Here is a 12,616-nt window from a genome sequence, read left to right as displayed (position 1 = left end):
ACTTAAGAGGAGGCCTATTAGATTTGCACGAGGCTTGCTTCCAAATCGGTTTGTATAGGCAGGCGGTTCTTTTCTTTCTTTAAATAAACTTTATTCAAATTTGAAAAGTTTTAAAAACATAAAATAAAATTATATACACAATTGTGTCAACGTCAAGTCTTCGTTTACATTTACATTATTTCTACACATACTTTTTCTGTTTCTCCTATTCTTTTATTTTTCTTGTATGTAACCATTTCATGTATTCACAACTATGTATACATTTATACTTATTATCTTGTAAACAATTGGCAAATCAAATAAATAAATAAATAAAATAAATACTCCCAATTTGGGAGTCCAAAGCCACTCCTTTCTTATCCTGCAATTTCATTTTAATTCTAGCTTTTTTTTCCTGCCCAGATAAATTTGATTACTGTTTTATCTAATCCCCCCCCAAAATTTGTATCCAATTTTACCGGTATGGTTTGAAAAAGGTATAGAATTTTTGGTGATATAGACATTTTGACTGCCATAATTCTTCCCATTAGCGAAATGTGTAACTTCCCCCATAATTCCAATTATTTTTTATTTGTGTTATTAGTTTATTATAATTTTCCTTAATTGATGAACACCTTGACGTTAACCAAATACCAAGGTATTTTACTCTTTTAACAATTTGCATTCCCAATTTCCCTTATAATTCTTTTTTTTTTTTGTTTATCCTTCATATTAGTTAATATCTTCATTTTGTTTTTATTTTGAGTCCCACAACATTGCCAAATTCTTCAATTTCTCTTATTAAGATCATTCCAGTTTCCTCCGGTTCCTCTAAAAAAAAATACTGTATCATCAGCAAAAGCCTGTGCTTTATATTCCTCATTTCTAATTGTAACCCCTTTAATTTATTTTTCCTGATATTTGTCAGTAAGTTTTCTAGTGTGAGGATAAAGAGTAGAGGTGACAATGGACATCCAGGCAGGCGGTTCTTTCTGCATTCGATGTTTCTCCTCATTTCTGCTCTGTGTGATTATTAGTTGTTGCTAAATGTATATACATTTGTGTATATATATATATATATGCATTTGTAAGTCGCTCCCCATCCTGAAGTGATTGACCATCAACAGTTGAAAGACAAACTGTACATAAAACGGCACAAGCCTAATTTGTAGTTCAGCAAGGGAAGAAGAAAAACAAAAGTGAAAGAAAAGCTGTTAGTACAAGAAGGCCTGTATGAAGTGGTAGGTCTTTCATAGGCGTAAATTCCTGCAAATTTTCCAGGAAACGTTCCATATTTCAGAAACCACAGGTAGGCGGACCCCCAGTCATCCCAAGACAATACTGGTTCTCAGCATCTGCACAGTATTTTTCTAGACAATGCTGACCATCTGCCAGATTATATAAAGAGCAGGGCAATTTGCTAGGAAATCTAGTTGCTTAGAGACTGGTATGCGTGGAGCAAAACCTTGAATAAGGTGTCAGTCCAGTTGTTTCTGCTAGAGTGCACAGTGTACAATCAGGATCCCAGTCTGTTCTGCAATGGCGGCAACCTATGATCCAAAATACAGGATTAAAGTGCATTCAGTAATGTCTGCAGGGGAGTCAAGAGGGGGACAGAATGATAAAAGCAGCCTCTTGCATCACCAGCCAATACCTGCCATTTTTACATTTGTGTTGTGATGCACACACACCTGCCTAAATCTTAAAGCATGGAAACACAATGCTGCTTTTTTTATTTTGACAAAAACAAAGTGTATGTATTTGTGAATTCTATTTATTTTTATTTATTGTTAAACTTCTGTACTGCTCTGGGCAGTTCATAATCAAAACAAATGTCAGTGAAATCCAATTGCAGCAATAGGAAGGGGGAAAAAAGAGAAATCATGGCAAGAATGACAACTCAAATGAAATGAGGCAAGATAGTCTCACTCTTCCTTGTGAAAAAAAAAAAAAAGGACAAAAAGGTATTTGACACCATGGAGATGTTACTGAAAATGCCATGACTTTTCCAAGGTTTTTTTTTTAGCAAGGTTTTTTTTTTTGTATAGTTGAACACTTTGGAAATTGTGCTTAAAGTTTACAGATCCATTTTCTCCCCTTTCTCCCTGAAAAAATTAAATGGCTGATACGGGTTTTCCACATGTTTTAAATGGATGAAATGCCTCTTAACTCCAGTTACAAAAAAGACCATACCAACATTTTTGCTTCCTATGCACAAAACCCTTCTCCTTTCAGGATTGCTTTGGGGCTGCAAAAGTTATTCTGTGAGATCACCTGCAGTTCCTGCATTCTGTGTGGCTCATCCCTGTGTCAAACCGTAACAGATTCAGTTTGATTTGGCTTCATTTATTTTATTTTATTTATTTATTTTGTCAAGCGATTATAAGATAACAGATATAAGTATGGTTATGAATACATGAAGTGGATATGAATAAAAAAGAAACAATAGGACAGGGATGTTGGTGCTCTTATGTACGCCCCCTACAGACCTCCTAGGAAAGGGGTGAGGTCAATAGTAGACAGTCTAAGGTTAAAGTTTTGGGGGTTTGGGGAAGAAACCACAGAGTCAGGGAGAGTATTCCAAACATTGACCACTCTGTTGCTGAAGTTGTCGTGTCCGTCGAGAAAGGAAGCTCGGAGTCAGTGACTTGGTTTCAGCTCTTTATTGGCTCCTGATACAGCTTAAGCTTGAGGGGAAAAACTGCGGCTTTTTATTCTCGAGCCGCGGCGGTCGCGCCAATGACACCGCTGAATCTCCCGCGATTAGTTTCCACCAATCGCGGGGGATTCGCAGCGACCAATCAGTGCGGCTCGCTCGACCAATCCGGTCGCGCGCGCCTTAACCAATCGCGACGCGGGCTACGAGTATGTAAATTGACTTGTACAGAACACCCCTCCCTCTTGGTTCGGTCCTCACGTAACGTAGTCCCGTAGGTAGGCGGGGCTTCGTACTTGTCTACTTGACTTGCGCAGCTTAGTTGTTGTTTGGTTCCCGGCCGGTTCGGTCGGGACTTCTGTTTCTCTTGGCCCTGTCGATGGAACCCCCTGGAAGGTGTCGCTGGGCCTCTTGTTGCAGCTCCCTCCCGGTCTACCCGGGTTGGTCGAGCTGCGACTTTCGCCGCTCCTGCCTGGTCTTTCCGGGCTGGTTGAGCTGGCCTGGCTGTTCCTTCCTGGTGAGACTTCGGGCTGGCTGTTGACTGGTGAGTATTGCTGGTTATTTCCTATTTGATCCTCTGTGTCTTCCCTCCCCTCTTGGTTTGTGTTATCGGGGTCGTCTGTGTTTGGTTGCGTGTCGGTTGTGTTTTTTGTTCTTGATCTTATTTGATCGATGTAGGCGTTCCATGTTTGTCCGTCGGTTGTCTGTAGCCGGTAGGAGTGGGGTCCTGTCAGTTGGGTTATAGTTGCCGGTACCCATAGTGGGTCTCCGGTAAGGTTTTTTTGCATAGACTGCGTCGCCTGGTGCAAAAACCCGGTGCTTGCTAGATGAGTCCGGGGGTTTTTCCGGGTTGTATGTGGGGTGTAGTCTGTCGAGTGGTGACCTTAGTTTTCTCCCCATTAGTAATTCTGCCGGGCTTTTGTTAGTCGTTGTGTTAGGGGTGATATGTTGTATTAGGAGCATTTTATTTATTTTTTCTTGTATGTCTCCGTGTTCGATCTTTTGGAGGGTTCTTTTTGTAAATTGAACCATCCGTTCTGCCCTACCATTGGCCCGGATGCGCCGTCGCTGTCAGTGCGTGTCGTATGCCTCGTTCCGCTAGAAATCTTTCGAATTCCAGCGAGGTGAACTGGGGTCCGTTGTCTGACACGATGACATCCGGGAGACCGTGGGTTGCGAAGAGTTTGTTTAAGACCTTGGTTACCGCATCTGTTGTGGTGGTCTTCATGTTGCTTACCTCCAGCCAGTTGGAGTAAGCATCCACCGTGATGAGGAATGTGTTCCCTTTTGTGGGCCCGGCAAAGTCTATATGGAGTCTCGACCATGGTCCCCTGGGCGTTTCCCATTCTAAAATTGGTGCTGCGGGGGGATTTGGTCTGGTTTCTTGGCAGCGCGAGCACTTGGCTACCCAGGCCTCGATCTCCTTGTCCATACCTGGCCACCAAGCATAGCTTCTGGCTAAAGCTTTAGTCCTCACAATCCCCGGGTGCCCTTCGTGTAATAATTGTAATACCCTCCCTTGCAGTTTTTCCGGTATGACCACCCTGTCCCCCCATAACAAACAACCTTTCTGTAGTGACAGTTCTGTTTGCCGGTTTCGGAATGTCCTGAATGCATCATCGCTGTCTTTCTCTGGCCATCCCTTTGCTACCCAATGTAATACCCGCGCCAGACGCTTGTCTTTATTAGTCTCTCGGGCAATGTCTGACGCGGTTATGGGTAGGTCCGGCAATGTCTCTATGCTGAGGGTGGTCGTCGTGGGAGCTGGATCGTCGTCTAGGTCGGGAAGCGGCGAGCGGCTCAACGCGTCTGCATGGGAGATCGTCTTACCCGGTCTGTGTGTAGAGCCGGTAGTCGTGGCGGCGAGGAACTCAGACCACCTTGTCATCCTGGGGGATAGGATGTTCGGGTGGCCTTGTTCCCCGCCAGGATGCCTAGCAGCGGCTTGTGGTCCGTGATGAGGGTGAATCGGCGGCCGTAGAGGTACTCGTGGAACTTTTTTACTGCTGCGACGATGGCCAGTGCCTCCTTATCTAATTGGCTGTAGTTTCTTTCGGGTTTGCTGAGTGTTCTTGAAAAGAAAGCGATGGGTGCTTCTTTTCCGTCTGGGAGTGTATGGCTGAGGACAGCGCCGACGCCAAATGGTGAGGCGTCGCATGTGACGGCGATGGGTAGGGTCTCATTATACTGAATGAGAACGGCATCCGAGGTGAGCAGGTCTTTGGTATTCTTGAATGCGGTGTTCTCCCGTTTCCCCCAGGTCCATTTGGCCGTCCTGTCCAGGAGCCTATGCAAAGGCTCCGCCGCGGTCGCCTTTTGGGGCAAGAACACATTGTAAAAATTTAGCAGTCCCAGAAATGCCTGCAGCTCTGTTTTGTTCTTGGGTGTGGGGGCTTCCTTTATGGCTTTGACCTTGCTTCCGGTTGGGTGGATGCCATGTCGGTCTAGGAGGTACCCCAGAAACTCGACTTGCTCTGTGTATAGCTGGCATTTCTCTTTCTTCACCTTTAGCCCGGCCCCTTTGAATTTTTCTAGTACCTCCCTTAGGCGACCCTCTAGTTCCTTCTGGTTGGCTGCTGACACCAATACATCGTCAAAATAGGGGACCACCCCCTTGATTCCTCGCAGCAGTCTCTCCATGAGGCTCTGGAAAATTCCTGGGGCTACGCTGACTCCAAACTGGAGTCGGTTACAACGAAACGCTCCCCGGTGGGTGACTATTGTTTGCGCCTCGGCGGTTTCTTCATCGACCGGCAGTTGCTGATAGGCTTGCGCCAGGTCGAGCCGCAAAGACCTTGCCCCCCAGCGAGTGTAATAGGTGTTGCACTACTGGGACGGGGTAGGCGCTTTGTTGCAGGGCGCAATTGAGGGTGGCCTTATAGTCCCCGCAGATCCTTACTGACCCATCTGGTTTGACTGGGGTGACTATAGGGGTCTCCCACCGGGCGTGGTCGATTGGCTGCAAAACCCCTGTTTGACGAGTTTGTCAATCTGCTCGTCTATTTTCTTCCGGAGTGCAAAAGGCACCCGTCTGGGTTTTAGGCGATGGGGGCGACATTTGGGTCTAGGCTAAAAGAGATAGGGGGCCCTTTGTACTTGCCTAGGGTGCCGTCGAATACTTCTTGGAAGTCCTCGCCAGCTGCTGCTCCCAGTCGGCCTCTGTGGTGTGGTTTACTCCCGTGACCTCGATCCCGAGTGGCGCGAACCATTGGAGTCCTAAAAGGCTGGGTCGGTTCCGGTCCACGATAGTCAGGGGAAGTTTCGCGGTGCGGTTTTTGAAGGTCACCACGAACTGTCCGGTCCCAATGACGGGGATGCGGTTCCCCTGATAGTCCTTGATGATCAGTTTCTGGTTCTCCAGTCCTCTTTTCTGGATGTTTGGCACCAGGCGCTTGAGTTCTTTCCAGGCGACCATGGAGAGGTAGGATCCGGAGTCTACCTCCATCCGGCATGGTTCGCCTCGATGCTCACCTCCACGTAGACCTTCCGGGCATCCGTGGTTTCGGCATGGCCGATGGTGACCGTCTGGTGGGTTTCTTCTCTCTGTCGGCCTTCCCCGCTCCGTCGCCCTCGGTTGTCTCGGTTCCAGCGATAGTCGGCTTGGCGATCTCTGGTTCTCGGGGGTGTCGCCTCGTCCCGGTTGCTTGGTTCTCGCCGGGCGGGGCTGTGTGTCTTTTGAGTCGGCAGACTCGGGCGATGTGGCCCTTCTTGTTGCACTGCCGGCAGATCGCGCGATAAAACGGCACTCGGATCGAAAGTGGTTTCCCCGCACCCGGCGCACTGGTTCCCGACTTACAACCCGTTGATCTCGCCGGTCCCGTCCTGTTTGTAGTCGGTGGACGCCTTCCTCCTCGTCCGTAGTATCGGAGGCGGAGTCCAGGTCCCCGTGGTGTGTGGTGGTTTCTCGTCGGCTTGTCTCGGGGTTTCAGTGTGGTCCCCGTTGTCTGCCCTCCGAAGTCTGGCTGCTGACTTCCGGGTGGCTTCGCCGCGGAAGCTTCGCCAGGGCGTCCCGAGGTCGATGTTGCCTTTCGCCATCAGTCGACTTTTTAGTGCCTGATCCCTGAGGCCTAGGACCACGCGGTCTCGGAGGACATCGTCCAGGTCCCTGAACTCGCACATCCCCCTAGGTCTCGCAAGGCGGCTATAAAGTCGCTAATGCTCTCGCCCTGCCGCTGGTTTCGCCGATAGAACTCATCCCGCCGGATGAGGATGGGCACAGCGGGGCGTAGTGGTTCCGAAGGAGTGGCTCGAGATCGCCCAGTCCATCGCCTTCACGTCCTCTGGCTTCGCGAGGGCTTTGGCCATCTTAAACACTGCGGGCCCGCAGTGTGTGAGGAAGACGGCCCTTTCTTCTGCCCGCTCGCATCCTTCAAATTGCTACTTTCGAGGAACATCAGGAATCTATCCGTGTACGATTCCCAGTCCTCGGTAGCGGGGTTGAAGGGTGCTGGTGGGGTCATGCTGGCCATCTCGTCGGTCCTTTGTCTTCCTCGGGACACGTGCTCGGTGGTTATTCTCTGGATCCCATCCTCGTCGCCAGTGTCGTGTCCGTCGAGAAAGGAAGCTCGGAGTCAGTGACTTGGTTTCAGCTCTTTATTGGCTCCTGATACAGCTTAAGCTTGAGGGGAAAAAACTGCGGCTTTTTATTCTCGAGCCGCGGCGGTCGCGGCCAATGACACCGCTTCGAATCTCCCGCGATTAGTTTCCACCAATCGCGGGGGATTCGCAGCGGACCAATCAGTGCGGCTCGCTCGACCAATCCGGTCGCCGCGCGCCTTAACCAATCGCGACGCGGGGCTACGAGTATGTAAATTGACTTGTACAGAACAGAAGTCGTATTTCTTGCAATCAAGTTTGGTGCGGTTTACCTTGAGTTTGTATTTATTGTGTGCTCTTGTATTGTTATGGTTGAAGCTGAAGTATTCATTGAAAGGTAGGACATTGCAATGTATAATTTTATATACTATACTTAGATCAGACCGAAGGCGTTGTAGTTCTAGGTTGTCTAGGTCTAGAATTTCAAGTCTGGTGGCATAAGGTATTCTGCAACGAGTAGAGGAGTCGAGTAGAGGAATCATTGTCATGGATGAGTTTAGTCATGGTGGCCTGTTATTATGGTTCAAATATGGCTTAGGGGGGTCAGGCCAATCAGTGACTGCAGAAATGACTTGTACCTTGATGTGACAGAAGAAAATGATGAAATGCTGTAATCCTAAAGGAATTAATTTAATTGGTATTGCCTTATGGTTGTAACGGATGGTGGTCACAGCACTAAACAAATTTGGCTAACCCAGCTGGATTGAACCCAGTTGCAGTTGCTGGCCAATGGAATAGCCTCCTCTCCATTGTAATATTCAAACTGTTTTGGCCTCCTGGGATGCTTTTCTCCCAGGCATCAGAGTGAAAGTTTTACAAGAACCTAACACACATCTTTGTGTTAATTATGTCTTGACTACTGTATTATGAGATTTTTAATTGTATTTTTTTTGTTTAGTGGGAGTTTTATACATTTTTTTGGTTTTAGTGAGCAAAAAAACACAAACTTACCTTTAGATTGTGTTATCCTTCGAATCATCATTTAAAAAGCTCTTCAGAGTTATTTAAAATGGACAGCAATGTAAACTTTCTAAATAAAATAAATGTATCGATTCATTCAATTTATATTCAAACACTTGAATGAGAGGCAACTAAAATTTTTACCAAATTGGTGTTTCTGTGAAGTCACCAGAAGTCAAGCTTAACTTGTGAAGGAGGAAGAAGATGAAATTTAAATTTAAATTTAATAATTTAGATAGCAGCTAATATGGAATAACGCCCAGTAGTTAAAATAATAAAGAATCTGAAATGTAGAAATGAAGGGAAATCAACTGGCAATTAAAATAACTAAAAAGATTATATAAAACAATCCTCAGTAATTCGTAATTATATTGATGAATAATGACAAATACCATAAACAAATGCATTGTGCATAAAATTAATTATGTTAAAAGAATAGCTAATATGTCTGTGTGTTGATAACATATAATTATGAAGATGCTTTCTTGCATATTTTTAAAATAATGTCATTTGAATTCATAATTCAGAGTAGGTATTTTGACATTTAATACATGTTGCAATTTATACATTTTTTAAATATAATTGCACTGTGCCACATTAAAAGAATCACAGTTTACTCAGAAATATTTCCTACCAGCACATGAACAGTGAAATAATGGTATGAAAACCAATTCTTCAATGCTACAAATTGACAACAAGGAATCATGCTCCCACAAAAGCATTTTTCTTCATAGGTTGCTCTTTCTATTACACTAATTAACTTCCATACCAAATTTGTGGGACATTTTTCAAAGATCTCTGAACTAATACCAGCAACATTTATTTTATTTATTGTTGTACTCTGTATGCCCCCATACAGAGGCAAATAATGGTATGCAAAGTTTCCTCTATTTTACTTTTATTCCCTGTGGAATACATTTGCTGAAAGATCATGATTGGCCAAACATCAGCCACCCATGTTGAGTAGAATTTGAAGCTGAATATTCTCACATAGCTCTTGTTTCTTTTTTATTTACTATTAGTGATAAAAATCTCATGTCCAAGAAGGTTTTACCTGGTGCAGATAAATTCACACTTTTATTCATCTATGACTCAGATACATGAATATTTATTAATCCAATTATGTGAATATTGCACATTGTGTAGAATGTATTACAGGCAGTCAAAATAAATGGCCAGTGATGGGTAAAAAGAAAACAAGAGCCCTTCATATTTCCCCAACTAGGTGGCATAATCTAAACATTCTTGACTGATCTTGGAAAATTAAGCAAGATAAAACCTGGTTAATGTTTGGGTGAAATTACAGGGCTATATAACCTCAACTGAGAAGTTGATAAAGGATCCTAGAAAGCTGCTGTAAAAACAAGCAAACTTCCACATTACTGCCAAGAAAGTTACATGGGTGCGTCTTTGAAGTTCTTCAAGAGTCAAATCCAACTTGAAAGAGAACTTATATGTCATTCTAATTAGCACATGACATACTGGTCAACAGAAAATAAGGATTGTACAAGGAGTATAAGCAGACTCGTCATGTAGGAAATTAGTTTTTCATGGACTTTTGTTTAGTAACTTCTATCTCAGTCTGCCCAATCTGGTGCTTTCTAGATATATTACACTTCAACACCCAGAATGCCAAGCTAAGATGGCCATATGAGGAATTGTTGTTGGACACAACTGGAAGGCACCATCTTAGGGAAGACTTTTAAACTAAGAGCAGCAAACCCATTGGCTGAGTTTACACAGTATAATTTGTTTATGATAAATCAATAGTTATCTGGGTCACACAACCATGACAAATCATTGTGTCTTGAAACATAAGAAAAAACTCAACTCTTGGAATAACAGCCTTTATTTTGACATCTGCTTTTTAAATGATGATTCAAAGGATAACACAGTCTAAAGGTAAGTTTGGGTTTTTGCTCACTAACTTTCCTTTTGAGATAAGCAGTTGTATGAAATGGGTCAAGAAATGGCCCATTGGTGAAATCTGTAGCACATGTGAAGATGTAGGAAAACTTTTTGAAGGCTCTGAAATATCCTGGAATTCAGTGCCTCTGAATATCAAATGAGACAATGATTCTTAGTATGGATTCAGTTCTTGGAACCCAGAATGGACCCAATATTCATGCTGCTTTCTTGGAAGAGTTATGGAATAAATTTATTATCTTCCCAGATTTTTTAAAACTTTCCAGCCCAGCCAATATTCTTAGAATTCTCTTCTGGGTACTAATCTTGCATAGCTGTTGGGTCTACAAAAGGTAAATTAGGTACGGCTGCCTACTATGTCCACCATACACATAGAAATTAAAATATTAATTTAATATTGTCAATGCTTGACAGCAGTCTTGAAATTCAGGCAGGAATCTTTCTTTTGGCCCTTCTGACTCACGGATTGAATTTGACATGCTTTGCCATGGGGTCACATTCTTCCCTAAAGTTTGCAGAAAATAGGTATTTAGGCACCAATTTTCCTTTTCTTTTGGAATCTCAGAATTATTGGGGTGGAAATAGGGGAAGGGACCTTTCAAAACTCTGGAACCTAAACATGGACCTTTGTTTTTAGAACAATGAGATATTGTCCCACAATATTGATTACTAGTCCTAATTCTCTCTCATTGTCATTGGCTGACGTATTCTATATGGTTGTGGAAAATATTTAAGATTAGAGCAGGCAAAACCTGGATTATTATTATTTTTTAAAATCTGCATCCTATAATCTTGAGCTGGCAAAATGACTGGCTGGGGGACTCTGGGAGTTGAAGTCCACCCATCCTCAGATTGAGAATTACTGATCTAAATTAGGGGTGTCAAATTGGTGGCCTATGGGCTGGATGCATCATGCGCAGACCACGCCTAACCCAGGTCTGTGAATGGGGAAAATGTCATGAAATATCATGTGACAGCAACGTGACCCAGTGAGTTTTACACCCATGATCTAGGTCAGGGGTGTCAAACTCACGGCCCATGGGCCGGATGCATCACGTGCTGGCCCCGCCCCCACCCAATTTAGCGAAGGGGGAAAAAGTTCCAATATGTCACATGACAACCGCCGTGACAACACGAGTTTGACACCCCTGATCTAGATGAACCAAATCCCATGTTTCCTCAGGCAACATCTTCAGTGGAACCCATATGTGAAGGTGATTCAAGTTGTAAAAGTTGCCCTATATAATCGACTTCAGATTTCTTTGTCCTTTTAAATTTATTTTTAAAAAATCCTGATTATTGTTCCCCTGCTTATCATTTGCTTTGCCAGGCTATTGTCATCAATATGGCTTACTAACTCTGCAACCAATGTAATCTGTAAAACAGACGATTTATTTTGTTGGCTGGGTCTGATAATTAATGGAGCACACTGATGATAGATATGTCACATCTGGAAGGAAGCTTCTTGCAAACTAAATTTCTCTCAAAATTTATGCTGACACATATATAAATAAACACACGTATAAATAAAAATTCAAGGTGGAATGCTGTGGGGACAGCAGGATAACCAGCAAATGGAAAGTATGTTCAAAGAGTCAGACAGTTCCAGATTAATATTTTCTCATTTTTATTGTACATTACGGATTGAAAATGGAAAGGAATACCTATAGAGGGATTTTCTGAATACCCTGTGGTGGAGTTTTGCATTTGATAAGTAATTCTATTCCAGAAGCTTTTGAATGCTTTACTGGTTATAGAAACCAAGTGGGACAAGCTTACTTCATATTTTAGGGATGATGTTTTCATAGCATAAACACAAATGCACACACACATACACACGCTTTTTTTAAAGGAAAGGCATTCTGCAAGTATTGGGCAGTTATTAGATACTTCAGTTACATTTTTTTCAATATTTACATGCATGCATGGGTATGAACAGAACTAGATAGTCCAACAGAGATTGGCACGCATCCCTGTACTTTGGTGTGATTCAGGAGGCAAAGACTGCCTGATGTTTTGCAGAATTCTCCCCCCCCCCCGAGACCCATAAATGCTTCTGTGCTGGAGGTACCTATTCTTGCTTGAGTCACTTATACCAGTTTATCAAACTAACGAGCCATTGACTGATGCTCTTTCCAAGTTTGAGCCCCACCAGGGAAAGATGGTGAAAAACAAAACTGAAATTTTAGACAGAACTGCATTCCATAGAACCAAGACAACTAGAATTTATTAACTTGTATGTGCCAAAGCTCACCAAGAATAATGTTCTCTGAGCCTTTTTCTCCACAAATCTTACCATCTCTTATAAAATCCAGGGACATGGGTAGGCTACATCATTCTGAATTTGGCAAGGTGATATGATTGAGGTTTTTACTAAACTGGCTTTGCACATTACTTGTTCCAGGATTGACTCTGCAGGAGGAAAAAGGAGAGGTGCATCATTTGTTTGCCTAAATTACTCTGGCTTGTTCACTTTTAATGAAGTTGCTATGTCCAAAT

This window comes from Notechis scutatus, chromosome 3 (genome assembly GCF_049901735.1).
Source record: "Notechis scutatus isolate UNSWTSFEM ecotype Mainland chromosome 3, rNotScu1.2, whole genome shotgun sequence".
Lineage (NCBI taxonomy): Eukaryota > Metazoa > Chordata > Lepidosauria > Squamata > Elapidae > Notechis > Notechis scutatus.
Note: the sequence above shows the minus strand (reverse complement) of the source record.